The 14,300-nt window shown below is 42.8% G+C and overlaps 1 protein-coding gene across 1 annotated transcript in view; it reads left to right on the top strand.

Moving 5' to 3' along the window:
* LOC124594036 (probable inactive tRNA-specific adenosine deaminase-like protein 3) overlaps positions 1 to 14,300 on the top strand; it is a 376,463-nt gene that overhangs the window by 57,326 nt on the left and 304,837 nt on the right. Inside the window, exon 2 of the mRNA XM_047132386.1 lies at positions 9,229 to 9,318. The gene's annotated coding sequence lies outside the window, so the exon portion shown is untranslated. The remainder of the gene's footprint in view (positions 1 to 9,228; positions 9,319 to 14,300) is intronic.

Here is a 14,300-nt window from a genome sequence, read left to right as displayed (position 1 = left end):
CTACGAGCTACTTACATATCTGGGAACCTACAATCGGACACCGTGTCAAAACGCTTTTCTGAAACCAAGGAATATGAAATCTGCCTGTTGCCCTCCATCGATGGTTCGCAGCCTGTCATATGAGAAAAGGGCAAGCTGAGTTTCTCATGAGCGATGCTTTCTAAAACCATACTGATTCGTAGACTTAAACTTCGAGGACTAAAAAAAAATGTGTTCTTACTTAGAAAATGATCAAAGATTCTGCAGCAAACCGATGTTGGGGATAGTGGTCTGTAATTTTGCGAATCCGTTCTTTTGCAGTTCTTATAAAGGATGATATAAGATGAACTTCAACAAAAGCAAAACGAGGATGATGGAATGTAGTCGAATTAAATCGGGTGATACTGAGGGTTTTAGATTAGGAAATGAGACACTTAAAGTATTGAAGGAGTTTTGCTATTTGGGGAACAAAATAACTAATGATGGTCGAAGTAGAGAGGATGTAAAATGTAGACTGGCAATGGCAAGGAAAGCGTTTCTGAAGAAGAGAAATTAGTTAACATCGAGTATAGATTTAAGTGCCAGGAAATCGTTTCTGAAAGTATGTAGCCATGTATGGAAGTGAAACATGGACGATAAATAGTTTGGACAATAAGAGAATAGAAGCTTTCGAAATGTGGTGCTACAGAATAATGCTGAAGATTAGATGGGTATATCACATAACTAATGAGGAGGTATTGAATAGAATTGGCGAGAAGAGGAGTTTGTGGCACAACTTGACAAGAAGAAGGCATCGGTTGGTAGGACACGTTCTGAGGCATGAAGGTGTAACCTCCCCCTCACTTATTAAACAGTGAAAAATTAAACCACGTGCACCTAATGGAAATTTGGGAAAAGCAATCGTCACCGAAGTTAATTTGTCGGTAAAGAGGGAGGAAAGGTTACATCTAAATGAAAGGAAAAATGCAAATGAAATTGGTGGAATTAATTTTGAGAGAAGGGTAAAATTAATAAAGAAAGTAAAGGTGCGGTCGTTACGTTAACAATTAATTAGCGTTAATTAGATTTTGAGATTTGGGGAAAATTACGGTCGCCAGTCCTATGGACAACTACTATAATAACTGAAAATGAAAGATTAATGCACATATAATTAGCACTAAAGGCGTGGCAACTGAAGGTTGACACGTGCTGTGTGAAAACTGAATGTTTGTGAGAAGTAATAAATTTCGCTACACTCTGACTTAATTTAGCAAAAGAATTAATAAAACCGGAAAATTGAAAGTTAATTTAGTGACTGAAATTAATAGTGAGCTTTGTTTCTGAAGCACTACGAAATTCAATAAAATAAGGTTAGTCTTGGGCTACATCAACATCATTTCAAAAGATACTTGAATCTACGCAATTTAGAAATAAGACATTTAACTTTGAACTTGAATTAAGTGATTCTGAACAATGAACAATAGCAAAATTTAGTACGTACCAAGCTGAACTGCAGTCACAGGTAAGCTAAAATATGGTAACAAAACTCGCACTCTGCTTGTGTAATCTACATATTGTAGCCAGCTATGAATACTTTAACTGAACTTTGAAATTAAAGCAGTGAAATGGAATGATATTACTTTAATGCTGGCGTATGAATTTCAACGACACTCGGGCTCATTCCAGAAAAGGAAGGGACCCTGCTTGGTAATGCAATTGGGACAATGAGCAACAAAGGTTCATGCTAAGTTTCTGTAATTTTGTGATGTAACAGTTTGAAAAGCTGACGTCTGCCATACAGTTCAAAAACTTTACATGCTTTTAGTCTTCCCTGTTGGTTGATTGAAGGTTTGCAGTCGTCGATCGGAGAGGTGGCGACAGTCACTCATTGTCGACCGTCGCTGTTGCAGAAGCTGGATGTTGGCGCGCCTTCTTCTCGACACGGTCACCAGGCGAAACGGGCTCTTGATGTGCGCCAGCTAATGCTTCCCTTCCGCGACACTGTGTCAGAAACTATCATAGCAAGTCGAGCGCAATTACATGCTGCCAAACCCCGAAATCGCGGCAACTCGCGGGAGTGTCACACAACACACCTACTCCACCGCCCTACTCCCGCCAGACTCTCCTCTGCCCGCGCTCCACGCGGCCAAGTTCACACTACCAAAGATCCTAAACACTTTGGTTCTCCACACGACCTATCGATGTAATCGTTCGATAGCATAGCTTTCCCTAGGCAAGACCCAGCGTAAAAATACAAATAGTATTTACAAAACAAACCAATTATACATCGACATAAATGCATAAATAAATATATATACAAATAGTAACACAATTACAATATATAAAGACACAGAAATGTCATATCTTCAGGTAACAAAATAAGGAAAAAATTTATCGTACAATAGATGGAAATAGGAGGATTTGCATTTCCGGCGTTACAAAGGGATCACCAATTTAGTAATGGAAGGCAGCGTGGAGGGTAAAAATCGTAGAGGGAGTCCAAGAGACGAATACACTGAGCAGATTCCGAAGGATGTATGTTGCAGTAGGTATTGGGAGACGAAGAAGCTTGGACAGGATAGAGTAGCATGGAGAGCTGCATCAAACCATTCGCAGGACTGAAGACCACAACAACAACATATAAGGATGTCACCTGTCCTTTTTTTTCAGTCGCTAAAACTACGCTCGGAAGCCCAGGCAACACCCAGTGACGGCAGAATTACTTTTTTGGCTGCGACGTCACTGTGCTTTCCTCCCCGAACTCCGTTCCACATCCTATAATGCCATTGACTTCACCCACTGTGGTGGCAACCACGGAAGGGGAATGTATTCAGCATGGGGAGCATGTTGCCAGCTCGAGCAACAGCAGCAGCAGCAGCAGCAGCAGCAGCGGCGGCGGAGTTTTGCGCCGCGCCGGCCCGGCTCGTGGCCAATATTTCAGAGCGGCAGGGCGCAGAGCGCAGGACGGTGCGTTCGTGCGCTGGCGGGCTGCCTGCCACGGGCACGGCCTCCGCCCTGCTGACCGGCCCGGTCCCTCTGATTTAGGGCGCGCACAGTAGTTTAGCCGCTCGAGCGCCGCCGCCAGGCCACTTGCTGCCGGTCTCGTTGGCCCGACTCCAGTCGCTCAGGCGTTAGCCCTAAACTCTGAAAAATGACCACCGCACATCGTCCACTGCGTGTTACACAAACGCTTCCCAGACTTTCCTTTTTTTTTTTAAAAAAAATTTTCCTCCCTGCTCATGTTTCTCGCAGTTGCAGTGATGTTTACACAAATGTGGCTAACTGGGCACGTCTTCACATATACATTTCAGTCACGCGTGGTACAAAAGTCTGTGTCAGTATCTTACGGCACGATAAAGTAGCCTACAAAGACCACATCCACCAGTATTTCCTTATGTTACATTTACCGAACCTCCTTAAAATACGAGAGGCGTTCAATAAGTAATGCAACATACACTACTGGCCATTAAAATTGCTACACCACGAAGATGACGTGCTACAGACGCGACATTTAACCGACAGGAAGAAGATGCTTTGATATGCAAATGATTAGCTTTTCAGAGCATTGACACAAGGTTGGCACCGGTGGCGACACCTACAATGTGCTGACGTGAGGAAAGTTACCAACCGATTTCTCATACACAAACAACAGTTCACCGGCGTTGCCTGGTCAAACATTGTTCTGATGCCTCGTGTAAGGAGGAGAGATGCATACCGTCACTTTTCCGGCTTTGATAAAGGTCGAATTGTAGCCTATCGCGATTGTGGTTTGTCGTACCGCGACATTTGCGACATTGCGACATTGTTGCTCGCGTTCGTCGAGATCCAGTGACTGTTAGCAGAATATGGCATCAGTGGGTTCAGGAGGGTAATAGGGAATGCCGTGCTGGATCCCAACGGCCTCGTATCACTAGCAGTCGAGATGACAGGCATCTTATCCGCATGTCTGTAACGGATCGTGCAGCCATGTCTCGATCCCTGAGTCAACAAATGGGGATGTTTGGAAGACGACAACCATCTGCACGAACAGTTCGACGACGTTTGCAGCAGCATGGACTATCAGCTCGGAGACCACGGCTGCGGTTACCCTTCACGCTGCATCACAGATAGGAGCGCCTGCGATGGTGAACTCAACGACAAACCTGGGTGCATGAACGGCAAAACGTCATTTTTTGGGATGAATCCAGGTTATGTTTACAGCATCATGACGGTCGTATCCGTGTTTGGCGACATCGCGGTGAACGCACATTGGAAGCGTGTATTCGTCATCGCCATACTGGCGTATCACCCGGAGTGATGGTATCGGGTGCCATTGGTTACACGTCTCGGTCACCTCTTGTTCGCATTGACGGCACTTTGAACAGTAAACGTTACATTTCAGATGTGTTACGACCCGTGGCTCTACCCTTCATTCGATTCCTGCGAAACCATACATTTCAGCAGGATAACGCACCACCGCATGTTGCAGGTCCTGTACCGGCCTTTCTGGATACAGAAAATGTTCGACTGCTGGCCAACACATTCTCCAGATCTCTCACCAATTGAAAATGCCTGGTCAATAGTGGCCGAGCAACTGGCTCGTCACAATACGCCAGGCACTACTCTTGATGAACTGTGGTGTCGTGTTGAAGCTGCATGGGCAGCTGTACCTGTACACGCCATCCAAGCTCTGTTTGACTCAATGCCCAGGTGTATCAAAGCCGTTATTACGGCCAGAGGTGGTTGTTCTTGGTACTGATTTCTCAGGATCTATACACCCAAATTGCGTGAAAATGTAATCTCATGTCAGTTCTAGTATAATATATTTGTCCAATGAATATCCGTTTATCATCTGCATTTCTTCTTGGTGTAGCAATTTTAGTGGCCAGTAGTGTATTTTCCTTCTGTAAGCAGGTTGGCTTTATTCAGGATCCCAGTACACCATGTTTTCCCCCACTCTTGTGGTTACGTAATCTCCGTTCAAAGAGATGACCTTATGCCACCTTACTGGCAGGACCACTATCCCCACATGGTACCACTCTACTATTCGACGTAGGAGCCAACGCCTTGCTGCCATCACCATCATCATCTAGGTACTGCTTCCCGCAGGGTGCATCCTTCAGGAGCTTTTGTCACTTATCACCTGGTTTACCTCTGGCAATGAACAACTAAGGTGAAAAGTGCGTAGTTTCACCCCGTGGTTCGGAGTCAACGCTTTAAACGGTGGGTCGCCTTATAACTGTCTTACAACATATCACCAGTGATTTCAGCATATATCAAGGGGTCGGCGTTGAATTCGTGGGCACTGAGTCCGAAATCAGTATGAATGAACAAAGAAGATCTACAACAAAGGAAATACCAAAACAAAATGAAATTACTTTTAAGTGACAATGTCGGTGTTTTTTTATCCGGTGGCCGGTTGCCACTAAAGCTCAGAATATCTATTCATATTTGTGCAATTTGCATGTATGTCTTCGGTGGCTATATTTCTCAGCACTAGAACAGTCACTTTTATCTCAACCTATCAAATTCCTTCTGAACGTCAGTGGAACCATTGAAGGGTTTCTTCCTCTTCGTTTACTGTGGTTCATTTTAGTCTTGATTGTAGTCCCTCTATCCTTTATGAAGCTGAAATGATGTTCAGAAAGTATTTTTCCACTCCAGTTTTAGTTGTTCTTCGGACTGTTAATATCATCGAGGCTTACAATACCAAATGTTCGGTACTGCGTACAGTTACCTGCCGACGATTATCTTGTACGACGAGTGCGATTAAACACTTTCAAAAATTCTGTTAATCCTGGACGATGTCATACTGTAATACCAGGATCATGTCAAAGAAAGCGTAAATGTTGTGTGTATGGTTTCCAATCATATTCAGCACAGAAACTTTCGTTGTTTAGTGCTTGGATTTCACCTTTCCCAGAGAAATTCTGTCGCCTACATATACGAAATTTGCTTCGGATAACCAAGAATAAGCAAAATACAAGTTAGTTTAATTTGTTCTAATAGCTGCTGTCTTGACTAGATGATATATGTGCCGAACAATAATAATATCAGTACTGATAATTAGAACAGTATAATGAAACAGAAGCCTAGATGTTCTTAGAACTTTCCAAAACCAGATAGCAGAGCAATCTTTTTTGAAATGTCACTAGCGTCGGTGCTAGTTTTTATATTTGCATCGCCCCTTTATACCTGAGTATTAATGCTATAGTTCACCCTGTCAAATATTTTGTCCATTCATTTGTGTGTGACTTCTGCTTTGTCAATAATCTGAATTCATTACTTATTCTGCAGCTTCGCTAATGAGAGTTGTCAGCGAACATTAACATTATGTCTCCTTCGCACTTTCACTATTGTTAAGATGAAATTTTAATTCACTCGCTTCATTACTTCGTAAAAATATGCAATAACCAGTAGCTGCACTCCTGAATTACTCTCTCTTCAGTAAGCCCTTACCTTTTTACGTCTTCATTACTGTCACTCGTGTTAATGTGGGAATCACTTTCTTTGCGGATACAACAGCTCTAATATCCTGATAATTGTAAAAACTTTATTTTACAGTACACTGTTACAGAAATTGTTTATTTACATCTGCTGTAAGTTATATGCGCTCGTCCTACGCTTTTTTTAGATCGTGTATGTTATCAATGTACAATATATTACATTCAGCCAATAATTTGAGCTATGTGAACAAGTAGTGTCACAAAAAACTGATAAGTATCGTATTCTGAGAGGCGTTTTTTTTTTTTTTTTAAATTGCTTTCTCCCAGAATTGGTATGTTTGTCAGCGAAAAGGCCATTTTACTTGACGTCGCTTACATGAATTGGAAATTAATATAGTAGCAGGAAATGAAAACTGAACACACTTTACCAAGTTTTTCACATATTATACAGACTGTACACTATGTACTGTCATAAATGGTTCAAATGGCTCTGAGCACTATGGGACTTAACTTCTGTGGTCATCAGTCCCCTAGAACTTAGAACTACTTAAACCTAACTAACCTAAGGACATCACACACATCCATGCCCGAGGCAGGATTCGAACCTGCGACCGTAGCAGTCGCGCGGTTCCGGACTGAGCGCCTTAACCGCGAGACCACCGCGGCCAGCTGTACTGTCATAATCACTGGGCCAGATGAATGAAAAAGGATTGACAGACAGTAACAGTATCTTGTACTGTCACCTCTGGCTACAGTGTTGTTCTACATTCGTGTACAGAGACGTGCGGGAAACTATTTTGGGAGCTGTTATTCCACGCTACTTCCACCAGTTATAGTGACTGTACAAGGGACGTTGTCGGCAAAGCAAGCCACGCCAGACACTGTCGCAGCATATCCCACACATGCTTAACAGATGGTACGATGGTGTAATGGAAAGTAAAGCCTTCGAATTTTTTATATGAAAAGTCTAAGACGTTTTTCAAATAAAATAAACAATATTAACATTTTACATATTTATTCATCATTTCTACAGATTTATTTCTCAACAGAGTCGTCCTGGCGATGAACTCATTTCTCCCAACGAGAGACCAGTTTATTGATACTATATCCCACACATATAGTATTAGGAAATGAAAACTGAACACACTTTACCAAGTTTTTCACATATTATACAGACTGTACACTATGTACTGTCATAAATGGTTCAAATGGCTCTGAGCACTATGGGACTTAACTTCTGTGGTCATCAGTCCCCTAGAACTTGGAACTACAGCCCCAACTCTGCTTGCACCGCTTCATCACCATCAAAGTTAAGTTCTCGAAGGTGTTTTCTTAAGTTTTTGAAACAGATGAAAATCGTATTGGATCAAGTTGAGGTTAGCAGCACTGTTGCCGTCATTAGGAACTGAACTACCCAATATCGCACGTTACTAATGTCGATACAATCATCAGCGTACAAAACTTTTATTATTCTACGGATTTCAATTGGATTACGTTTTCGGCGGTTAGAAACTCGATACAGCACACTGTTTCTCACACAGCAACGTAGGTAAGTTACACACCACCTTGATACACACAACATTTCGGAGCCCTCTAGCGGAAGAAGTTGTAACTTACGTCAGCGAAGCGGGAAAGTTTACTGAGTAACATGCATGACATGTAACTCCTCAACCGATGTTGAGAACAGAATAAAAAGTTCGGAAGCATTACTTTTCAGCATGCCCTCGTAATTCTGATGACTGTGCTGTCCAGGAGAGTTTGACGAACGTGTTGGAGAGTTTTTGTATGTCCATCCTTTTAGCAAGAGGTCTCTGGGACGACGGCCGTTACTATCTTGACAAAAAATAAAAGCATCTACAGCTGTCCTTATGATTTTATTTTATTTTGTCGCTACCAGTTTCAGCGCTTCATTGTGTCATCTTCAGGCTGTTTTGATGCGGTACAGGTTGATACGATCCACATGCATAACCCATCAGTTTCCAGCATTACTGGATTCGTGTTGGCAGTTGATGGTTTCAGTGCTGACACATTATCTGCGAATGCAGTAATGCTGGCAACTGATGGGTTATGCATGGGGATCGTGTCAACCTGTACCGCATCAAAACAGCCTGAGTATGACACAATTAATCGTTGAAACTGGTAGCGACAAAATAAAATAAAATCATAAGGACGGCTGTAGGTGTTTTTATTATTTGTCTTGTTGGAGAGCTGGTTGGTTAACGTGAGCTTACCTCACAGGTGTTTCAGGAACGGCGACTGAAATAGCTGGATAATGTTCTGGACGTATCTTGCGTAGTTCTGGGTCATTTACAACAAACAGCAGAAGCTTACTGCTTAGTAATCCGTACGAATTAGGTTGGTCTTGTACTCACATATCGCTGTAGTTTTTTAATAGTCGAAATAGCTTATTTGATGTGGCAGTTTTTTACGTTACGTTCTCAGGCTTGATCTGTTTTCATTTTTCACTAGTACAGTACTAAAACGAATACAACCGAGCACATCGTGTCTGTGCAAGGGAAAATAAGACAGACATGCATTTGACACATGGGTCACAATGTGCACGTTTTATCCTTAACTACAATACGATCAACAAAAGATGTTTTCTATTTACAGTTTTGCAAGTAGGTCATTCTTAACGACACATGTTCGTGGATGTAATGTCGTTTTGAGCTAATCGATGAAAAATTGTTAATTAAAAACGAATACATCTAGCTGCTTTCTTGCTGAGGGGATTAAGTTGAATTTTCTACACAACTGATACAGCGTAAATCCTAATAGATCTTATACTGATTTATTTTCTACGGGATTTAGTTTAAGAATCAATTATCTCTTTTTGTTTATCCAGGTTTCTCCTTCTTATAAGCAGAAGTACTGAAGTCCCTGAAGCACTCTGGCACGCCGGAACATCAGCAAACGTGCTTGATTCTCTCCGAAGGTAAGTCCAAATCGACTACAGCCAGTTGTGTTAACATTATCCATCTTTTTAGATTTCCAGAAGGCCTTTGATGTGATTCCTCACAATGGGAATAAACAAATTACGTGCCTGGGGATTATCGTTGCAATTGTGTTACAGGATTCGTGATTACTTTCTGTTATATAAGTCACTGTTTGTAGTAACTGACGGAGTCATCCAGTAAAACACAAGTGATACCTGACGTTAGACAAGGAAGTGTTACAGGCCCCTTGCTCTTCATAACATATATAAAGGCTTCAGCACACAACTCGTATGAGCAGCCCTCTTAAATTGTTTCCAGTTGATCTTGTCGTTTTCCACATAGAAAAGTCATCAGAAAATCAAAACAAACTGCAAAATGGTTTAGACAAGATATATGCATGGTGCAGAAAGTAGTAAGTTGCACTAAACAAGAAAGTATATGAGGTCATACACATGAGTTCTAAAAGGAATCATTTAAATTTCGCTTACACACTATGTCGTACAAATTTAAGGGCTGTCGATTAAATTAAATACCTAGGAATTACAATTATGAACATCTTGAACTGGAATGATCACATAGAAAACTTAAGCCAAACGAAAGACTGCGTTTTAGTATCAGAGCACTTAGAAGACGCAACTGATCTACTAAATAGACTGTCTACACTGCACTTGAAACATCCTGGCAGATTAAAACTGTGTGCCGGACCGAGACTCGAACTCGGGAACTTTGCTTTTCGCAGGCAAGTGCTCTACCGACTGAGCTACCCAAACACGACTCACACCCCGTACTCACAGCCTTAATTCCGCCAATACCTAGTCTCCTACCTTCCAAACTTTACAGAAGCTCTCCTGTGAACCTTGCAGAACTAGCACTCCTGAAAGAAAGGATACTGCGGAGACATGGCTTAGCCGCAGCCTGGGGGATGTTTCCAGAATGAGATTTTCACTCTGCAGCGGAGTGTGCGCTGATATGAAACTTCCTGGCAGATTAAAACTGTGTGCCCGACCGAGACTCTAACTCGGGACCTTTGCCTTTCGCGGTCAAGTGCTCTACCAACTGAGCTACCGAAGCACGACTCACGTCCGGTCCTCACAGCTTTACTTCTGCCAGTATCTCGTCTCCTACCTTCAAAACTTTACAGAAGCTCTCCTGCGAACCTTGCAGAACTAGCACTCCTGAAAGAAAGGATACTGCGGAGTCATGGCTTAGCCACAGCCTGGGGGATGTTTCCAGAATGAGATTTTCACTCTGCAGCGGAGTGTGCGCTGATGTGAAACTTCCTGGCAGATTAAAACTGTGTGCCGGACCGAGACTCGAACTCGGGACCTTTGCCTTTCGCGGGCAAGTGCTCTACTAACTGAGCTACCGAAGCACGACTCACGCCCGGTCCTCACAGCTTTACTTCTGCCAGTATCTCGTCTTCTACCTTCCAAACTTTACAGAAGCTCTCCTGCGAACCTTGCAGAACTAGCACTCCTGAAAGAATGGATACTGCGGAGACATGGCTGAGCCACAGCCTGGGGGATGTTTCCAGAATGAGATTTTCACTCTGCAGCGGAGTGTGCGCTGATATGAAACTTCCTGGCAGATTAAAACTGTGTGCCCGACCGAGACTCGAACTCGGGACCTTTGCCTTTCGCGGGCAAGTGCTCTACCAACTGATCTACCGAAGCACGACGAGATACTGGCAGAAGTAAAGCTGTGAGGACCGGGCGTGAGTCGTGCTTCGGTAGCTCAGTTGGTAGAGCACTTGCCCGCGAAAGGCAAAGGTCCCGAGTTCGAGTCACGGTCGGGCACACAGTTTTAATCTGCCAGGAAGTTTCATATCAGCGCACACTCCGCTGCAGAGTGAAAATCTCATTCTGGAAATATCCCCAGATTATCGAAGAATGTGATAATTCCAATCTGAAAGAATGCAGGTGCTGACAGATGTGTATATTACGGAACTATCAGTTTAATTAACCATGGTTGCAACATACTAACACGAATCCTTTACAGAAGAATGGAAAAACTGATAGAAGCCGACATCGAGGAACATCAATTTGGATTCCTGAGCAAAGTAGGAACACGCGAGGGAATACTGACCCTTAGAAGACAGGCGAAGGAAAGGCAAACCTACATTTATAGCATTTCTAGACTTAGAGAAAGTTTTTGGCAGTGTTGAGTGGAATTCTGTCTTTGAACTTCTGAAGGTTGCAGGGGTAAACTACAGGGAGCGAAAGGCTGCCGACAACCTGTACAGTAATAGGCAAGCAGTTGTAAAAGTTGATGGACGTGTATGGGAGGTAGTGGACGAAATTGGTGTGAGACAGGTTTGTAGCCTATCCCCGATTTTATTCAATGTGTTCGTTGATCAAGCAATAAAGGAAACGAAAGAAAAATTTGGAGTAGGAATTAAAGCTCAGGGAGAAGAAGTGAAAACTTTGAGGTTTGCCTGTGACATTGTACTTCTGTCAGAGACTGTAAAGGGCCTGGAAGAGCAGTTGAAGGGAATGGACAAGGTCTTGGAAGGTGGGAATAAGATGAACATCAGCAAAAGCAAAACAAGGGTAATGGAATGAAGTCGAATTAAATCAGGTGATGTTAAGGGAATCAGAGTAGGAAACGAGACGGGTGATGGTGCTTCTCAGTCAAGTAGCTCCTCAATTGGCCTCACAAGGGCTGAGTGCACCGTCCCTGCTTACCAACTGCACTCGGCAGGACCGGACGCTAGCCCATCAAAGTGCTAGTCAAGCCTGGCAGTGCTTGCTTAACGCTGGTGATCTGACGGGAACCGGTGTTATCAGGACGGCAAGACGACATTTGTAAAGTACCTCTTCAAGTTTCTACGTAGCAATGGGAGTTTCCTCCTCGGCCCACCTAATAAAATGGAGGCTATAACAACATATTAGTATTTTTTGTTGTTTTTTCTGTGCTGGGAAAATAACTGTTTCTTTTTATAAATATAATGAGCTAATTATCTCTTTGGCACTGATTATAAAGAAAAGAGTCTTTTATTTTAAACAGAATCTATAGTGTTTCAAAATTTAGAAGCATATGTCGTAATTACGATATCTTTGTGAAGTAATACCTGACATTCTTCTTTTGTTACTTTCTTTGTTTCTTTTCTCCTATTGACCATGGTGTATCAGTATGTTCCCAAGTGGAAATGTGGGTGAAAAGTGGTTCAAATTGCTCTGAGCACTATGGGACTTAACATCTGAGGTCATCAGTCCCCTAGAACTTAGAACCACTTAAACCTAAGTAACCTAAAGACATCACACACATCCATACCCGAGGCAGGATTCGAACCTGCGATTTAGCGGTCGCGCGGTTCCATACTGAAGCGCCTAGAACCGCTTGGCCACACCGGCCGGCGAAATGTGGGTGAATCGTGTTGTGAACGCAAATAAGCGGCTTGGGCGATATCTGTTTAGCCGCCATGGGGCCATCTCACCGAAATAGATAAGATTTGTAGTAATTGCTTAGAATCTGCATATCATGTAATTAAAAATTCCTGATTGCCTAGTGGGAATCAAAATTAGCGCATTTAAAATTTTCCAACCTTTCGACGTCGCGAAAATACGAAGCCAAACCAGTTATTCCTCTAACAATATTTCTTGCACATTTAGTATTTCGCATTGTTCGTCCGTTTAACTGTCAGGGTTTGGAGAGTTGAAAGGTGACATTTGTAACTTACTTCTGTGAAGTCCCTAGTAGCAACGGAAGTTTATTCGTGGGCCCACATCATGACATGTAGACGAAAAGGGCTCCAGCACGCTGTTAATTTCTGTTATTGGGTCTTGACGTAATTTTGCACGAAAGTGAAGAGTTTTTCTTCACCAGTATCAAATTTTCACCACTCAGCCTATGCATTGTAGCTTACCGCAATGAAACTGTATGCTGGACCGAAAGCGGATCTTTGCTTTTTGCTATTACAGTTCTAAGGTCTAACATAGCATCCGCATTTGTTGCGTACATTAGTACAACAATACATATCTGGAAAAGATCTCTGAGTAAAATGAGCCTCGTGGTATCGAGTGAAAAACTTGTGAGGAATTAATGTTACCCAGAGTGACGGCCTTTTGCTAATGCTTCTCTGTAGTAAAAGTAATGCTATCAACTGTGAGCACACTGGACAAAAAATTAGTCACTCTAAGGAGACGTCTAACACTGCCTCTGACCTTGCTGATGGCCGCGATTCGGCGAGGAAGAGAATCCACGAGAATATTCAGATATGCCATTTCCAGCTGAAACCAATCACTGATGATTAGATTCCTTATAGCGTACCAGATTTAAAGAGATGTTCATTGCTATGTTTTACCTGCTGTTTGAAACTGTCCTACGAATTTTCCATAGGTTTCCATAGCTTTCTTGCAAGATGGGACTGTCCTGAACATACTCATCAAGATAAGGCCGAGAATGTTGACATAAGCATCTTGGTTCATGTTAACAGTTACCTGAATGCAAGCCCCAGCTATGGTGTGGAAAACGCTCCACAAACATCACAGAATCACCTCCGTTCTGAACTACACAATGCACACTGTGGCTCATTTGCCATCAGGCACCGGCACCTTTCATCAGTTGAAACGAAGCAAAATGGCGATTCGTTGGACTACATTACACGCCACCAATCAGCTATTGTCTAGCGTCTGTGTTGTTTTTCCCTCTGAAATCGTGCAGCTTTATGTGTGCTCACAGCAACGTTCTTTTGTGACTCCAAAAGTCAATTGGACGCAACTCCCTCCCGAATGTTCGCTCGAAAATTGGTTCAGATGGGCGACTCCCATTGACAAAGCATGACACTCGTTTCCTTGCCCTGTCGGTTAGGATTTTTTTACAAGCACTGTTCTTACTTCATTTTACATAGCTGCGAGTAACACACCATTAGTTGCAGACACCTTAGAAAGTCCACGATTATACATCAACAAATCGGGTAACTTCTTTCACGGCTTGGTCTCGAACTCGTCCATACACTGCAGCTGCTTTCTGCCATATTGCC

Source organism: Schistocerca americana, chromosome 2, assembly GCF_021461395.2.
Source record: "Schistocerca americana isolate TAMUIC-IGC-003095 chromosome 2, iqSchAmer2.1, whole genome shotgun sequence".
In the NCBI taxonomy this organism is placed as follows: domain Eukaryota; kingdom Metazoa; phylum Arthropoda; class Insecta; order Orthoptera; family Acrididae; genus Schistocerca; species Schistocerca americana.
Note: the sequence above shows the minus strand (reverse complement) of the source record. Positions and strands in the feature narration are given on the sequence as shown.